At 35.4% G+C, this 19791-nt stretch overlaps 1 non-coding gene across 1 annotated transcript; it reads left to right on the top strand.

The window, feature by feature from the left end:
- Positions 1-4237: 4237 nt before the first annotated feature.
- Positions 4238-4344, top strand: LOC135148146 (small nucleolar RNA R71). The gene has a single exon (XR_010286038.1). It is a non-coding gene; the product is annotated as a small nucleolar RNA R71 (small nucleolar RNA).
- Positions 4345-19791: the final 15447 nt, after the last annotated feature.

Genomic DNA, 19791 nt, shown 5'->3' with positions numbered 1-19791 from the left:
AATATCTAATGTAGTAAATAGATTTTTCACATAGCATATAAATATCGTAAAAGACTATGTCATATTCACACCAACTAGAAAAGTCATCTCATATAATACACGAAAAAAATTGAATAGAGATAGTAGTAACAATGGCAATAAACAGTGTCATGAAAATGATTACTATCTTTATAGTTTTGAAGTCTATGATGATTGCATCAGCTGATTATAGTAATGTTAGTTTATACGAGTCAAAAAACTTTTCACCAACATGCATCATCACTTGCACAGCAATGTGCAAGGGAAAAGGATGGCAAACACCTATTTGTTTAGCTAAATGTCTTTTAAACTGTAAAGACACCCCGACTGTATCGAATGATGTTCGTGTATGCACCTCCACTTGTGCTCAATCTACTTGCTCCAAATTTGTTGACTCGGGTAACAAAAAAATCTATTCAATCATTTTCAGTATTAATATGTGTGTGTGTGTACTGTTAATTTATTTTGAATAGGATTAACTTATATATATGTGTGTGTAATATTTTATGTATTGATGAAATCATTGTAAAAAAATGACTGATAATTTTTTTCTTTGTATTTTGCAGATTGGGATATGCTACAAAAATGTGTTATTGATCATTGCGGTCAAGAATGCATCACTCAGTCTAGATATTAAGTTTGGTTATTTTTAAAGTCTTTAATAATGTTCAAGTTTTTAAATGATGAAGTGGAAACAATTTATATTCTTTTTATGTGCTCGAACAAGTATATGTGAATCAATTAAGTAATCCTATATACTTTTGTTATGAATTATCGATTTATTTTAAATCGGTTATGATTTAATTGAGATATGGACCATAACACATAATGATGAAGGTGAAAGGCCACGAACAATACAACTCTAAATTATAATCTTTAAAAGCAGACAAAACTTGTAGTTCTAGTTTCTACCATCAATTGATAAATCTATTTTTTCATGCAAATCATAGACTTTTTGTATGTTATCTTTGTAGGCACGCCCACATGCTTTTTTAAGAGGACCCACTTTATAATGCATCAATTGTGTAAGACGTAAATAATAAAATGTAAGCCGCACATGTATTTCTAGAAAATTATAACTAAATAGCATTATTTTCCTTCTCAAAGAACTTATATATTTAAAAATGTGTAACATAAGTTTACTTTTGTGGTTTATAAATATGGAATAAAAATATAATATTTCAATGCCATAAAAACCCACATTACAAAATTTTGATATTTTGGATAAGTTAACAGTTGTACACAATGAAGAACACCATGTATGGTTTTACTACCATAAAAGTATTATCATTCTTTTAGATACTAGAATAAATTTTTAAATTTAATTAAATATGAAAAATAAAATTAATGGATACCACAAAATTTATACATCCAATATCTATAAACTATAATTATAACACACGGGAGAAAATCCAACTGCAAACTAAAACGATTAGAACTGCACTACGAACCAACACTAGGAGATTATCAATCCACTCACAAATTCAAAAAGCCCTCTAGAAGCGGATAAGAACAAAAATCAAAAGTTTCGGTGATATAGATCTAAGAATTGTCCAGAGAGGGAGATTTATTAAGAAAATCAATGAAACAAGCAAGAGCACTCAAAGAAAATGATAGTATTTTTAAAAGTGGCATAACAATCTACTTCTATATATAATAGCACAACGGGTTCGTGCTAAACCTCCCACCTGAGCAAATAAAAAATATGTTAGTGACAAAAATTGAACCCAAGACCTCTCTAATTCATGTGCACCATTTAAACCACTTGAGCTACACAAGCAATCAACATGTTATTCAAAAGCATTAACCACATACATTAAAACTGTTGTATTTATATTCTTTTCAATATCTTATTTATTTAAGATAAGTTATTATTTAAGGTAATTCTTATTAACCTCATACATTAAAACTGTTGTATTTATATTTTTTTTCAATATCTTATTTATTTAAGATAAGTTATTATTTCAGGTAATTCTCATATATTGAAAAAGAATCTGAATAATAGGGCTCGAAACCTCCCTCTTGAGCATATAAATTACCTTAAGGTAATTCTCATATATTGAAAAAGAATCTGAATAATAGGGCTCGAAACCTCCCTCTTGAGCATATAAATTACCTTATTCCGAACCCGAGCCTAACTCTGAACCTACCTCCTCCTCATTTATATAAAAAAATGTTATTGACAAGAATTGAACCCAAGACCTCTCTAATTCATGTGCACCACTTACACCACTTAGCTACACAAGCAATAAACATGTTATTCAAAAGGATTAACAACATACATTAAAACTGTTGTATTTATATTCTTTTCAATATCTTATTTATTTAAGATAAGTTTTTATTTCAGGTAATTCTCATATATTGAAAAAGAATCTGAATAATAGGGCTCGAATCATGATTCCACTTTCCAAAAAATGGATATAATTTATATCCGAATAAAAATGAACAAATAAATCTAACTTAATAGTTTAAAAGAGTACTAATACAATATATAGAAATTTTAAGTAATGAATGTGAGAAATAAGCTCAAAAACTAAGATTTCTGTGAGCATCTATGAAACAAAACTTTGATGGGCTTTCGACATGGACTATGTCATATTAAAATTTATTATTATAAAAGGTAATTTATAAGGATAATACAATATTTTGGAGAACACTAAATAAGGTAATTAATAGAATATTCTTATTGAGAATATTTTTTATTTTAAACTTATGAATTCAGAATTGGACGTGTAACTAAATCTATTTTAAAAAAATATAGATATAAGAATAATGTCAAAGACATCAAATTTGGTGTCAGAATATATATCTAAATGATGTAATTTTAATGATATATGATATTGAAATATTATAACTTGTGATATAAAATTGATTTTAGGGAAATTCTATATTGTTAATCAAAAGTGAATCAGATAATAACAAAAAGTGTTTACGGGACCTACTAAAAAGAATTGAGTTATAAATTTTCCTTGATTTATTTTCAAAAAAAATTACTTGGTTAAAATGAAATAACACAGTGAAATAAGCTATATATATTAAAGTCTTAAAACTATAATTTTTAATATGCCATCGATCAATATATAACATACCAGTTAAAAAAATAATTCAAACTACAATTAAATTAATTAATCATTTACAAATTAATCAAAAAAATATAATTAATTTTGAATCGGATAATCTGACGCGATACGGTGAAAACTACTCCCTCCGTCCCAAAATACATGTCGCTTTGACTTGTTGCACGTAATTTGATGTGCAAATAAAACATACTTCTATACATTATTTTTCAAATTTTCTTTTTCTGAATAAAAGTATAACATCCATATTTTTATATAGAAAAAGAAAATTTAAAAAATAATATATAGACATATGTTTTATATAGACATCATGTTTGGCATCAGTAGCATTGTTCCACAAAACTTTTCCGCTTTTCAGTGTCATGGCTTTACAATGCTCATTCCCAACCACCTTAGGCTTTTCGGTGTCACTAAGGAGAGTGCCATGGGGTCTATTCCTTAGCTCATTAGCTAGTTGCCCAACCTGATTCTCCAAGTTTCTTAAGAATGCCGCTTGACTTTGGACCAGAGCTTCAGTTTGAGATCTACTAGCTTCATTCTTGATGATGTACTCCTTCAACATATTTTCAAGTGAATTAGACTGAGGTGCTTGTTGAGAAAATCCGGGTGGATAATTAGACTTTACGTTGCCATTTGAAGTTATAGAATTTGCCCCTTGATTGCTCTAAAAAAAATTAGGATGTTGCCTCCATGACTGATTGTAAGTATTCGAGTAAGGGCCATCCTTATTTTGATTTCTCATATAAAAGACATATTCTGGATTTGAAGGACAACTATCATAAGTATGAGCTTCACCGCAAAATACACAAGAAACATTCTTGGTTTGATTAATCTGTGAATTGAGGGATTGCTCCTTAGATTGATTACTGCCCATGCTCAGATTCTTGAGCATATGCTCCATAGATGCTAGTTGAGTCTTCATCGAAGTTATAGAGTCCACATCATAGATTCCAGCTACCTTTTTCCCTGTTTGAGCTCTAGAAGATGACCACTGATAGTTGTTGGTAGCAATTGTCTCAAGAATTTCATAAGCCTGGCTATAGGACTTAGAAAGAAGAGCCCCATTTGCTGATGCATTCACCACCATCTTTGTTTGAGCATTGAGACCATTATAAAAAGTCTCCATCTGAATGCAATGAAGAATACCATGATGAGGACATTTTCTGATTAATTCTTTAAATCTCTCCCATGCATCATACAAAGATTCATCATCCTGCTGTTGAAAAGAATTGATCTCATTCCGGAGCTTTGCATTCATATTGGGAGGAAAATACTTGCTCAAGAACTTTTCAGTCAAATCATTCCATGTTGTGACTGATCCTGCCGGTAAAGAATTTAGCCAGGTTCTAGCTCTGTCTCGCACAAAATAAGGGAATAATTTCAAGCGCAAAGCATCTTCAGTTACTCCTTGAAATTTGAAAGAATCACTGATCTCCATGAATAGACGAAGATGAAGGTGGGGATCCTCGGTAGGCATCCCACTGAATTGACCAATAGTCTGAAGCATTTGGAACATGACTGGCTTCAACTCAAACTGTGTTGCTTGAATATTTGGTCTTATGATCCCCGAATTTAATTCTTCGAAACGGGGTGCCGCATATTGCCGAATTGCACGATCTTTATCATCCACAATAAATGCACCCGCTGGAACAATAGGAATGTCTCCATTATTAACATTGTCACCCACAACTACTTGTGTTTGCTTGATCTTGCGTTGTGCTTTTCTTCTTCTATTGAATGTTCGCTCAATTTCAGGATCAAAGGCAAATACCACTGGGTGGGTGTCTTTCGCTCATGCACAAAGAGGCCTGATGAACACAAAAAATTACTCCCGTTAGAACAAAAGTAACAAAAACCAAACTGTAAGAATATCAAATTCCCAATTAATAACTAAACAGTCCCCGGCAGCGGCGTCAAAAACTTGTTGCGTAAAATATTAATGTGCAAGTGTACACAATCACAAACAAGTAATATAGTAATAAATACCAGATATTGTTCCTCAAGGACTATTTAAACGTATCAATCATAAATAATATCTAACAGTCTAGTTATCGAACACAATAAATTGTTGATGGTTTTTTTTATATTAAAACTAAATTAACAAACTAAATTTATACTAAAGAGCTTAACGAGTTTCAAATATGAGAAGATTAGTCATGATAATTACTTACTCCTAACACAAGAATATCGGTAAAAGAGTTGCGAAATATTGCAGCAAATCACAATTTACTAGCTAGAATTCAATGGTCATAGGCTTCTCTCGAAATCACTATGGTATAATTCCTACAAATAAACTAACATATGTCTATGCCAATTTAATATTCGGAATCCAATTAAGCATCAATTCACAAAGCTATGCATGGTCACAATATATGTCTATACCGCAACTAAATTATAATCAAAGAGATATAATCATGCACCATTCAAGTCTTGTGTCAATTAATCATAACCTTATCACTATTATAATTAACTCGATAACCCACTAGAGTTGATCAGACAATAGCAAGTATTAACAAGAATAACACTCGAATGAGTAAACCATGAAATTGCATACAATATTCTTAACAAAACACCAAAATCCTCATGCTAGGGTTCTATAAAAATCCCAACTTTATAAAATTAGTTCATACTCAAAATATCAACATCAACCAAGAATAAGAAACACATGTTCATGATAACAAGAGTTAAGGAGAGAATTCTAAACAAAAAGATGAAGGAACAAATCCACTGAATGTCTTCAATGGCTGAAATCTCTTCCGTCTCGCTTCTTCTTTCCCTCTATGCTTGTGCCTCCTCCTCTATCTCGTACCGTGTCTCTCTCTCACTAGGTCTGAATACTAAACCCTAATCTCTATATTAAAAGTATTTTTAATGAATTAATGAAAATACAAGGAGATTTCCGAATCAGAATAAAATTCCAAAAGAGGAAATTCACAGTTGACTTTTTGACCCTGATTCTGGGCTGATTAGACAGGGATAAAAATGCAAGTCCACCTCTGAATTAAAAGCCTTGTTCTAAGCTTCGCGTGGTGTTATTTTACACCAACTATGAGAAAGATTGTAGAAGGGGGGGTTGAATACAATCTTTTACAAATTTAAAAGATTCAAGAACAATACACTAAGAACACAATAAACAGAAAAACACCAAGTATTAAAAATACGGGTGGATTGAATGATCCACCCGTGAGATTTTATATAGAAGAATCTGTGGATTGTTTTACAATTCGCACAGCTGCTGGTTCATCACTCAAAACAAGTTCTAACTCTCAGATTTTTCTCTCAAGTAATTTGAACAAGTTCAACTGATGCTACTAACTTGGTTATATACTCCAAGTTTTTACAAAGCTTTTAGCTAGATTACAAAATGCACTCTAATCTAAAAACAATGCTGCACAACTTTGTCTTATGCATGCTTTCTGAGATGTCTTCATCTTTGACCATCATCTTGATTTGATCCAGATTGCACTGCATGAGATAAGTATGTTTCTGCTTCTTCTTTATTTTCCTAATTAGGCTTCCATGTCTATTTTAGTGTAATTCGATCCATGTGATTTGTCAGACTTAAGCTCTAGTCACTTTCAACTGCTCTTTGCTTCATCAGTTGAAAGTTCTGGTTTCTTTCAACTGCTCTTGACTTTATCAGTTGAATGCCCGGCTCATCAGTTGAATGAATTACAAACTCCATCAGTTGAATGTTGTTCCAGTCTTATCAGTTGAATTTCTCAGCATCATCAGTTGAACACTTTGTCTTCAGTTGAATGCTTGATTTTCATCAGTTGAAACATCATCCAGTCTTCATCAGTTGAATAGTTACATCTCATCAGTTGAATATCCTTCACTTAGATAAAATTACATGGCATTGGATATTTACAATTAGCCATCCTATTCTACTCATCCGTTGATAATTCCCAAAGACAAGAAATATAACAATTACAACTGAAATTTGATAAAGATTCTAAGTAAGACATGTTACAAAATGTTTATGTTATCATCAAAAATTATTGATTCCTAACAATCTCCCCCAATTTATGACTGGAGAAGATGCAGACATAAATTCTACACTTGATGATAACAAAACATTAATAAAATAAAATGCAGAATTTAAATACAAGAGTTAGAAAAGATTACAGATGATTATGCTCCTCTAGACTGAGCAGTTACTTGTTCCTAGAAGATCTTCTTCTTCTGGACTTAAGTTTTTCTTCAAGAATATTAATCTGCTTCTGAAAGATCCTGTAGAACCATTCTTCATCACTATCTTGTCTGTTGAGCTTGGATTGAAGAGTCTTCAGAGTATTCAAGCTAGCAACCTTGAGTTGATCTTTAGGTCTGAAAAATCTCCTAACACCTTGATTGTCCCTAAATTCCATGACTGGAGTAGGTTCATGATGGATTTTCTTTCCAGTGTAGGGAATTTTCAGCCTTCTTTGTAGACTAGCATCTGAGTTCCATTCCTTCCTGATCTCAAGGATTCTCTTTAGTACCATTTGCTTTGCAGGTGGTGTAAATCCTCCAGTCCTCTTCATAGATCCATATATTTTTGTTAGAGAACTGAATCCCTCAGAATTCAGAACTCTGTGAAGAGGCCAGATGACATCACCCTTGTTTTTGTAAGAGAATACCAATCTTTCAGGTAACTTTGAAGTTGCTTCTATTCCTCTTACTTCTTGAAGATCATCCAGCTCCAGCTCCAACTCAGAAATTTCTTCAATGTCAGCAATGATCAGATAGTCATCAGGATTTTCAGGTTCTTTTGGAGGTTTAGGAGGGTTAGCCATCCTCTTAGCCACAGACTTGACTTTCTTCTTTGGCTTAGAGGATTCTTGAACAAGAAAAGCTGGAATTGGGATATCTTCCAAGTCAATTGGTTCCTCCTTTGGCATTATTGGCTCATCATGGAAGTTGACATCTGGATGTACTACTGTGGTATCCTTGATTGGAGAAGAAGGCTTTGAGATAAGCTTTTCTTGCACTTCTTCTCTTCTCTTGGCTGCCTCAGGCATCTTAGTTTTAGATTTGACTCTCTTTTTCTTTGGAGAAGATTCAAGAGGCAATCTTTTCTCATTTAGAAGCTCAGCTGCCAACTCCTCTTCCAGCTCAATAGCATACCTTTCATCAACCTCTATTTGATTCAAAGAGAGTTGGGATTCAAACTCCTCTTTTTCACATTCTCTGGCCACCTCTTCAGCTTTTGCAAATGAGTAGTGAGGATGGCCAGTTCCAATGAACAGCTTCTGGCCTTCTCTATCGATGATGGCAAAATGAGCTTTTAAAGCCACATCTGCACAGTCTTTGTAACTTTTGATCTCTTGGCCCGTAAGCTTGTACTCATTTTTGTCAGGCCTGGCTAGTGGAAAGTAGATTGAGCTTGAGTCTTTCCCAGGCTTGGAGTAACCACAATTGTTTGGAAACAGAATGGGCTTGAATTCATTCACAATTGATGGCTCACCCTTTTCTGTCTTGAAAGGGATAACAATCTCAGGTGTAATCACCCTGAGAATTGTGGTTGTGGTTGGAAAAGAGATTTGAGCTGTGGTGGCTGTAGAAGATGTAGATGATTTCTTGCCCAGTTGAGCCACTCTCTTTGCAATGGAGTCCAATTCTTTCATCCTTGCAATCTTCTGCTTTTCCCTTTCAGTGTGGAAAGGGGGAGGAATTTGACTGATCAATTCTGCAGGAGTTGGTAATTCTTTCTCCCCCTTTTTGTTAGCAGCAAGTGTAGGGGATGAACTGGGAAGTGAAACACCAGAGACAAGAAGAAGATGTTGAAACAGTCCAGTCTGAATTCTTTGATGCTGCAACATCTCATCCATTCTAGAGTTTAAGGTGTAGACATTTCCTTCCAGAGCTTCCACTTGCTTCTCCAATTGTAGTTGTTTTTGCTCAGATGCAGAAAGAGCTGATTTGACCTGAGCTGGAAGCTTTTCATCAATTTGCTTGGTCAGATCAGTCTTAACAGAGGCAATAAGAGAATTTAGATGCTCTATCTCATGCTGAAAATGAAGAGATTGAAACTTGTGAAGCTTGAGGTTTTCTAGAGCTTGACTGGCAATGGTGGCAGAGATGGCTGGAGAGGAGGATGAGCTTCCAGGTTGTGATTGAAGAATGGTGGAGGCCTGCCTTTCCAGCTCCATGCTAACAACAATTGCATTGGCAGACTGCATGGAGAGCCATGAAGGTAGAGAAGTTGTAGGTTGTTCAACAAGGGATTCCTCAAGAGCATCATTGAGGTCTTCATCACTATCATCATAATGAAAATCATCTCCAGCATTGGCAGGCAGAGCTGTTAATGCCTCCTTTGCTCTAAGCATTGAGGATGTAGTGTGAATCAGATTGAGGTGCCTCTCAGCTGCTTGATTGTCCAATCTGGCAAAGTCTTGAATGGAGGACATCCCATGAGTAAAAGTCTCAGGGTCTAGTGAAACACCATCCAATATGGATCTGTATTCAGCTTGAAACTCTTGTTCACTAAACCCTTCATTGACACCTGCATTTCTCTCAATTTCTCTCTGTTCTTGCATCAAGGGCTCCCCTTGGCTCACCACACCACTCACCTCTCCCTCACTTACCCTTACTAAAGGGTCACTCTTATCCTCTCCTTTTTCCTGGCTAGAAGAAAATGCCAGACTCTCTACACCCTCTCCTTTTGCCAGCTCACTAGGCTGCCTCTCCACTCCATAGCTCACTTCACTCAATCCTAGAAGTGTTTGTGCTACCATGTGATCAACTGCTGTAGAAAGAGGTAAATTAATTGAAGTAGCAGCAGTTGTCAACTGATGAGAGACATCAGTTGAAACATGAGTAGAAGAGGCATTCAACTGATGAGAACTGTTAAGCAGATCAGTTGAAGGACAAACACTTGTCAACTGATGAGGGAGATCAGTTGAAGAAAATGAAGAAATAGGTTTAGAAGCTGTGATAGTTGAGTCTATGGTGATTGATTTTAAAGGAAAATCCACAGAACACACTGTCACAGAAGAAGGAAATGGAAGAGAAAGATCCAACAAATCATCAAAATGATGATGATCAATCTCAGATGGGGGCTTCTCCATGAAATCCAGAGATGGAGAATTTACAAGTGTGGTGTGAATTAATTCCACATCCACATAAGAGGTTGGGGATTGTGTTTGAAGAGTAGAAATGGTAAGATCACAAATATGGGTGATTTGTGGAGATGAAGAAGGGGGCTGTGACTCCACATTTATTGGAGTCACATCAATCTGACTTTGAGAAGTTAAAGGCATAAAATCCAGAATGGATGCCTGTGTGTGTGCAGAGTGCTTCAGTTTGTCACTTCTTAGCTTCTTTCTCCCATAGGCTTTTACTGGTGAAGAAGTGGTGTCCCTCCCCCTTTTTAACTGTGTCCCTGGTTGAGGACTATTTTCAATAGCAACATCCTTTTGGGAGGATGCTGCTAGGGATGAGTTTAATTCCATATTGACATCTACAGTCTTTTGGGAGGCTGCAGAGTGGCTTGGCTGATTAACACACATCTCTCCATCCTTATTCTTAGGGCTTCTTTTATGTTCACCCTTTCCCTCCCCCTCACAACCTCCAATCACACTCCCCTCAGGTTTGTGTTTCTTGGATTTTACAACAGATGTCTTTTGGGAGGCATCTGAGGTTGGTTTAGAAGACTTGTTTTTAGAAGGTTTTGCCACTTGTGTGGACTGTTGATGGGCCTCTTCAACAGCCCTGATGGCAGAAAGCAAAGAAGGTGAGGGTTGAGAAAGAGTAGTAGGAAAGCCATGTACCTCTTTGTGCTTTCCAGCCTCCATTGTTGGCAGGTACACCACCTCCAAGGAGGGGTATAAATTCATCCTAAAGAGGTCTTTAAAGACTCTCTTTTCCTGCACAAAACTGGGAAGCTTGGCTTCCTTGTTAGTAATAACTAGCTTATCATTGAGATGATTAGCTAGCATCATAAGAAATCTGACATAATAAATATTCCTAGGTCTATCAGTTTTATCACCTAGTTTCTCCCCAATTTCTTGGATCATCAAACCACCAAAGTTGAAATATTCATTAGTCAGGTACATGTAAAGCATTTGTAAAATCTGGGAAGTAAGAGCATTAAAATTACTAATTTTACCAGAAAATGCTTTAATAAATGCATCACATAAGTAACTCCATTCTCTCCTAAGACCCCTTCTTTCTATTTTACCTAAGGCATCAGTTGGTAAAACATAATTCATGGCATAAAGTAAATTAACCAACTGAACATCACTAGGCAAAGATAAAACAGTATCTTCAGGAATCTTAAAGCATGCTTTCATAATATCAGCATTAACAGAATGAGTTTCATTTTTAATAGAGAAAGTTAGAGTTTCATTCTCACTATTAAACTCTGCAGAGGTCCACATCTCCTCCACTATTTCATGGTAGATGGTGGGAGCTTCAGTCATAGCATAAGAGAGCTGGCTTGACTTGATGAACTCCATCATCCTGTGATACTCCTTCTCCTCCACAGCCTTGGTATCCACAAATGACGCAAAGTTGTTCTTCTCATAAATAAACCCACTTGGTGCAGTATACTTCTTCATTGGTGCCATTGCAGTTACAGAGAAAGCTTGAAAAGAAATTAGAACTTGTTTTTGCACAGAGAGAGAAGAGAGCTTTGAGAATTCGAAAGAGTGAGATGAAAAGAAATGAAAATAGATGAAAACATTTAAATACTTTCTCAGAAAATTGCTGTGATTGGCTGAGAAATTACCGTTGAGAAGAAATTACTCTTATTTATCTCTACAAAAATTACACACACGATCGTGTGTATAAAGTAGGTGAGAGACAAAAGAAATTTCAACGGCTCAGATCTGATAATACTTTCAACGGATGAAATAAGCGCCTCTTTAAACTTCCTATTCAACTGATGAAGATCAGTTGAAGGCGTCTTCAACTGGTGTCATCAGTTGAATGAAAAACAACGCAAGAGGATATTGTTTCAAGCATCAGTTGAAACAATTTCACTAGTTCATCAGTTGAAATATTATAGACTTCATCCAGAATTAATTCAATTTTGATAAATCAAAATTAATCAAATTCTGGCTGCCAAATTACAGAAAAATTCACTCTAAATTAGGAGAAATTTAACATACCTAATTTACTTACCAACCTTGTGAATGTGGATTCATCAAGAGGCTTTGTGAAAATATCTGCAATCTGTTCTTCACTTGGAACAAAATGCATTTCAACAGTACCAGCCATCACATGTTCTCTTATGAAGTGGTATTTGATGTCAATGTGCTTGGTTCTTGAGTGTTGTACTGGATTTTCAGTTATAGCAATAGCACTGGTGTTGTCACAAAATATTGGGATTTTTGAGAGATTTAATCCATAATCAAGTAATTGATTTCTCATCCACAATAATTGTGCACAACAGCTTCCAGCTGCAATGTACTCAGCCTCAGCTGTAGAGGTTGATACAGAATTTTGCTTTTTGCTAAACCAAGAAATCAATATGTCACCAAGAAATTGACAGGTGCCTGTTGTACTTTTTCTATCAATTTTGCATCCTGCAAAATCAGCATCTGAATATCCAATTAGATCAAATCCAGAGTCTTTAGGGTACCAAATACCAAGATTTGGTGTTCCCTTAAGATATCTGAATATTCTTTTTATAGCAATAAGATGTGATTCTTTAGGATCAGATTGAAATCTAGCACAGAGACATGTAGAAAACATAATATCTGGTCTACTAGCTGTCAAATATAAAAGAGAACCAACCATGCCTCTATAATTAGAGATGTCCACAGATTTCTCATTAGGACTTAATTCTAATTTAGTGGCTGTTGGCATGGGAGTCTTAGCTTCTTTGCAATCCAATAAATCAAACTTTTTAAGTAGATCATAAATGTACTTAGTTTGATTTATGAATATACCTTCCTTTACTTGTTTAACTTGTAAACCAAGAAAGTAGGTGAGCTCTCCCATCATGCTCATCTCATACTGACTTTTCATTAGATTAGCAAACTTCTTGCAAAGTTTTTCATCTGTAGAACCAAAGATTATATCATCTACATAAATTTGAACCAGAATAAAGGCACCATTTACATTTCTGTAAAATAGTGTTTTATCCACAGTTCCTCTGGAAAAATGATTATCTAACAAGAATTGAGACAGAGTGTCATACCATGCCCTAGGTGCTTGCTTTAGTCCATAGAGAGCTTTTAATAAAAAGTAAACATACTCTGGAAATTCTGGATCTTCAAAACCAGGAGGCTGACTGACATATACCTCCTCTTCCAGTTCACCATTTAGAAAAGCACTCTTGACATCCATTTGATAAACTTTAAAGTTTGCATGAGCAGCATAGGCCAGGAAGATTCTTATTGCTTCCAGTCTTGCAACTGGTGCAAAGGTCTCATCAAAATCAATTCCTTCAGATTGAGAGTATCCTTTAGCAACAAGCCTTGCCTTGTTCCTGGTGACAACTCCATTCTCATCCACCTTGTTTCTGAATACCCACCTTGTTCCTACAATAGTTCTGTTTTTAGGTTTGGGTACCAGCTTCCATACATTGTTTCTCTCAAATTGATTTAATTCTTCTTGCATAGCAAGAACCCAATCAGCATCTTTGAGAGCATCTTCTATGACTTTAGGTTCATCCTGTGAAAGGAATGCATTGTACAAACACTCATCTTGAGTTGCTCTCCTTGTTTGTACAGATGCATTTGCATCTCCAATAATTAGCTCAAAAGGGTGATCCCTTGTCCACTTTCTTTGTGGTGGAAGTGATTGTCTTGATGATGTGGCTTCATTATTGAAGTTCAGGTTTCCATGTTGGAAAGCTCCCCCTAAATTTGACATCTCATTATTTCTAGACTGATTGAAACTTTGAGATATTCTTTCAACTGATGATCCTTGAGGTGTTTCAACTGATCCCTCCAATGTAGTTTCAACTGATGCTTCAGTTGAATTTCCAATTGCAGTTGTTTCTTGCACCAGAGAGTCATCAGTTGGAATATTAATTCCAGGATTAATTCCAACATTTTGAATAATGTCATCATCATCATCACTGTCATACAGATCACTTTCACCTTCATTTTCAAATCTGAGATTATCATGAAATCCTTCATCTGAGAATCCTTGAATCTTCTTATCATCAAAAACCACATGGATTGATTCCATAACAATGTTGGTTCTCAGATTATATACTCTAAATGATTTTCCATCAGAGTATCCAACAAAAATAGCTTCATCTGCCTTGGCCTCAAATTTTCCAAGATTTTCACCTTGATTTCTTAGAACATAACACTTGCATCCAAACACATGAAGAAAGCTAATTGTTGGCTTCTTTCCTTTGAAGAGTTGAAAGGGAGTTAGATTATGAGGTTTGGTAATTAGTGAAATGTTTTGAGTGAAACAAGCAGTGTTCACAGCTTCAGCCCAAAAATAGGTTGGAAGTTGAGCTTCATTAATCATGGTTCTTGCAGCCTCAATAAGAGTTCTATTCTTCCTTTCAACAACACCATTTTGTTGTGGAGTTCTTGGTGCAGAGAACTCATGAATAATTCCCTCTTCTTCACAAAATTCTTTCATCACAGAGTTCTTGAATTCTGTTCCATTGTCACTTCTTATCCTTCCAACTTTGACATCTGGATTGTTGTTTAATGCCTTGATATGATTGATGATGATTTTCCCAGCTTCATCCTTAGAATGCAGGAAGAAGGTCCAAGTGAATTTTGAAAAATCATCAACAATCACTAGGCAATATTTCTTCTTTGAAATAGACATGATGTTGACTGGTCCAAACAAATCCATATGCAAGAGCTGAAGGGGCTTCACAATTGATGAAAGAGTTTTGCTTTTGAAAGAGCTTCTCTTTTGCTTTCCTAGCTGACAGGCTCCACATAATCCATCTTTGGAGAATTCCAGCTTGGGTAGACCTCTTACCAAGTCCTTCTTTACTAACTCATTCAGGGTTTTGAAATTTAGATGAGACAATCTCTTATGCCATAGCCAACTGTCATCTGAGCTTGCTTTGCTGAGAAGGCAAGTGATAGATTCAGACTTTACAGAATTGAAGTCAGCTACATACACATTTCCTTTCCTTTGTCCAATCAGAACCACACTGTTGTCATCTTCTTTGGTGACAACACAGGCTGCAGGAGTGAAATTAACTTTGTAACCTTTGTCACAGAGCTGACTGATGCTAAGCAAGTTGTGCTTAAGACCAGACACCAATGCAACTTCATCAATGATGACATTCTCTTTTGCAATCAAGCCATATCCCATAGTATATCCTTTGCTGTCATCTCCAAAGGTAATGCTAGGGCCAGCTTTCTCCACAAACTTTGTGAGCAGGGAGGAATCACCAGTCATGTGCCTGGAGCATCCACTATCCAAGTACCACAAATTCTTCTTGTGGTTTCCCTGCACACATTTCACAAACAGATCAAGTTGATTTTGGTACCCAAATTGCTTTGGGTCCAGATTTGTTAGTCTTAGCAGCCTTTTCCACTTTCTCAACCTTTTCCTTGGATTGAATTGGTTCAATCTTTGGTTTTGGTTGAGAAATTGGAACATCAACTCTGTTTTCAAACACAGGCCTTTGAGACATGCATAAATTGTTCATTCCATGCAAATTTGAATGAAATTGAGGCATGTTAAAGGCATTGAAGTAAGGATTGAACATATATGGCATGTTAGGCTGAGAGTAAGGATTGTGAGGCAATAAACCAGGCATCATATTCATAGCAGATAAATTCATGTGAGGAACAGATGTCATAGGAATAGGCAAGGATAAATTAGGAGCAACCACAGTTTTACAATTAGCAGATAAATGATTTACACTACCACACTTACTGCAGGTTTTCCTAAGAGCACTAGCATTGGGAGTATAATTGGTGTGCTTGTTAACTCCTATTTTGCCATTTCTATATCCTTTCTTCTTTTTAGTCTCCTCAGATTTATGCTCACTAGTATCCAACTTCTTCTTGTTCTTGTTACTGGAATTAAGAGTGTTATTAATACTATCACTGGTCTCAGAAGAACTATTCTCACCTTTAACAAAATTCTTTTTAACAGGACCATATTTCTTGTTAAGCTTCTTGAGAACACTCTTGTCAACTGATGAGTTTTTGTTCAACTGATGACTCTCATCAGTTGAGACTTTGCCTTTCAACTGATGATCATCATCAGTATTCTCATCACCTGAACTGTTCTCAGGTATCTCAAGCACTTTCTTATTCCTCTTCCATTCATTCTCTACAAAGGTCTCTCTACCTTGCATGTTAATAATATTGGTGGAAGCATCCCTACCAGATTTCCATTTGGCAATAATCTCTTGTTCCTTATCAAGCTGCTTTCTTATGATCTCTTCTCTTTTCAGAACAACCAAGAGATCATCCTTGGCTGTCTGACACTCAATTTTTAGCTTCTCAAACTCAATAAATTGAGCTTCTAAAACACTGTTTCTATCACTAAGAAAGGTGTTAGCTTCCTTAATTCTACTATTTTCCTTAGTGAGAGATTTTAAAGAAACATGCAAATGATACAATTCTGTAGACATTTCATTAATGGTAGCATTGCATTCATCTTTAGTTAACTCAACTAGGTTTGTAGTGAATACCTGACTACTGCTTCCAGTGTTTTCTTCTTGATCTGTGGAGTTGGCCATTAGAGCTAGATTGACAAACTCCTCCTCTTCATCAGAATCATCTCCAGCTGCCCAATCATCCTTTGTGATGAATGCTCTTTCCTTTTGTTTGAGAAGATCATAATATTTCTTTTTGTAGTCAATGTTTTCACTTGACTTCTTCTCAACTTTAGGCTTTCTGCACTCATTTGCAAAGTGACCTGCATTCCCACAGTTGAAGCACTTGAATTTTGATCTGTCTACCATGCTTCTATCAGACTTGGGATTGCCTTTAAAAGATTTTGCAGAATTAAAATTCTTTTTGAATTTCAGTTTGGAGAATCTTCTTGACAGGAAGGCTAGATGCTCATCAATTCCATCACTTTCTTCACCAGAATCAGCTACTTCTTTCTCCTTTCTTCTTCCTTTGCTTGACTCTGAGCTCTCCTCTTTGACCAACTTTTCAGTTTCTTCAACTTGAGACTTTCCCTTGTCCTTGACAGTATCCTCCAGAGATGCAACTAGAGCCACAGATGAATGCCCTTTCTTTTGGCTTTTCTCAATTTCTTCATCTTGCTCCATTTCAAGCTCATAAGTTTTTAAGGTTCCATACAGTCTCTCTAGAGTATAGTCTTTAAACTCTTGTGTATTTCTGAGAGAGACTGTCATGGGCTTCCATTCTTTAGGAAGAGCTCTTAAGAATTTCAAGTTTGAATCCTTAACTTGATATACTCTTCCAAAGAGCTTTAGACCATTTAACAGTTTTTGAAATCTGTTAAATGTATCACTCAAACTTTCACCAGCCTTGAAATGGAATGACTCATATTGTTGAATCAGAAGCTGCATCTTGTTCTCTCTCACTTGCTCATTCCCTTCACAGATGGTCCTGATGGTGTCCCAAACTTCTTTGGCACTTGTGCAGCTAATAACACTATCAATCATTTCTTGATCCAAACCATTGAACAGAAGATTCATGGTTTTCTTGTCCTTGTGCACTTCTTCAGTATCTTCTTGAGAATATTCATGGATAGGTTTTGGAATCATCTTACCTACCATGTCTTCACCATCAGCTCCCATACTTGTGCAGACCTTCATGGGGACATGAGGTCCTTTTTCAATACAGTTCACATAGCTTTCATCAATGGACAACAGATGCAGATGCATTCTCACTTTCTAGTGAAAATAGTTGTCTTTGTCAAGAACAGGAATCTTCACTCCAGCATCCTTCTTTCCCATCTTTCTCTAGCAGTGTTGATCTTTTTCCCTGTTTGTTGGGAACCTCGCTCTGATACCAATTGTTATTTTACACCAACTATGAGAAAGATTGTAGAAGGGGGGGGTTGAATACAATCTTTTACAAATTTAAAAGATTCAAGAACAATACACTAAGAACACAATAAACAGAAAAACACCAAGTATTAAAAATACGGGTGGATTGAATGATCCACCCGTGAGATTTTATATAGAAGAATCTGTGGATTGTTTTACAATTCGCACAGCTGCTGGTTCATCACTCAAAACAAGTTCTAACTCTCAGATTTTTCTCTCAAGTAATTTGAACAAGTTCAACTGATGCTACTAACTTGGTTATATACTCCAAGTTTTTACAAAGCTTTTAGCTAGATTACAAAATGCACTCTAATCTAAAAACAATGCTGCACAACTTTGTCTTATGCATGCTTTCTGAGATGTCTTCATCTTTGACCATCATCTTGATTTGATCCAGATTGCACTGCATGAGATAAGTATGTTTCTGCTTCTTCTTTATTTTCCTAATTAGGCTTCCATGTCTATTTTAGTGTAATTCGATCCATGTGATTTGTCAGACTTAAGCTCTAGTCACTTTCAACTGCTCTTTGCTTCATCAGTTGAAAGTTCTGGTTTCTTTCAACTGCTCTTGACTTTATCAGTTGAATGCCCGGCTCATCAGTTGAATGAATTACAAACTCCATCAGTTGAATGTTGTTCCAGTCTTATCAGTTGAATTTCTCAGCATCATCAGTTGAACACTTTGTCTTCAGTTGAATGCTTGATTTTCATCAGTTGAAACATCATCCAGTCTTCATCAGTTGAATAGTTACATTTCATCAGTTGAATATCCTTCACTTAGATAAAATTACATGGCATTGGATATTTACAATTAGCCATCCTATTCTACCCATCCGTTGATAATTCCCAAAGACAAGAAATATAACAATTACAACTGAAATTTGATAAAGATTCTAAGTAAGACATGTTACAAAATGTTTATGTTATCATCAAAAATTATTGATTCCTAACACGTGGGCTCTTGAATCACCTGATTTGGACTTACAGATCTCCAGATTTGGCCCAAACAGTTAATGTTGCGTAGCTGGCCTTAAAATCCGAATTTTATTCGAATTAAACTCCAATTCTTGCTATTTAAACTCCAAGCCATATTTAATTAGAATTCCTTGTATCCTACAATAAAACATTAATATTTATTAAATAAAAATCCAATTAAGTACAAAACAACTAAAATACAGGGACAATATTAAGATAAAATGCACGCTTATCAGCTATCCAATCGTGCTAGTTGTCAAACTATTGTATTTTTTTAGATATACTAACATAATCAGTATGTAATAAATGGCATAGAGGTGGAATATTTGATACTGTTTGGATATGAATAACGGTCTTTGTGATTTCATGTTATTTAGGATATCATATAGATATTAAATATGAAATAATATCTAATGTATTAAATAGATTTTTCACATAGCCTATAAATATCGTAAAAGACTATGTCATATTCACACCAACTAGAAAAGTCATCTCATATAATACACGAAAAAATTGAATAGAGATAGTAGTAACAATGGCAATAAACAGTGTCATGAAAATGATTACTATCTTTATAGTTTTGAAGTCTATGATGATTGCATCAGCTGATTATAGTAATGTTAGTTTATACGAGTCAAAAAACTTTTCACCAACATGCATCATCACTTGCACAGCAATGTGCAAGGGAAAAGGATGGCAAACACCTATTTGTTTAGCTAAATGTCTTTTAAACTGTAAAGACACCCCGACTGTATCGAATGATGTTCGTGTATGCACCTCCACTTGTGCTCAATCTACATGCTCCAAATTTATTGA

The sequence above is a fragment of the Daucus carota genome, chromosome 7, assembly GCF_001625215.2.
Source record: "Daucus carota subsp. sativus chromosome 7, DH1 v3.0, whole genome shotgun sequence".
In the NCBI taxonomy this organism is placed as follows: domain Eukaryota; kingdom Viridiplantae; phylum Streptophyta; class Magnoliopsida; order Apiales; family Apiaceae; genus Daucus; species Daucus carota.
The sequence above is the reverse complement of the archived record's forward strand: the minus strand, read 5'-3'. Positions and strand labels throughout refer to the sequence as shown.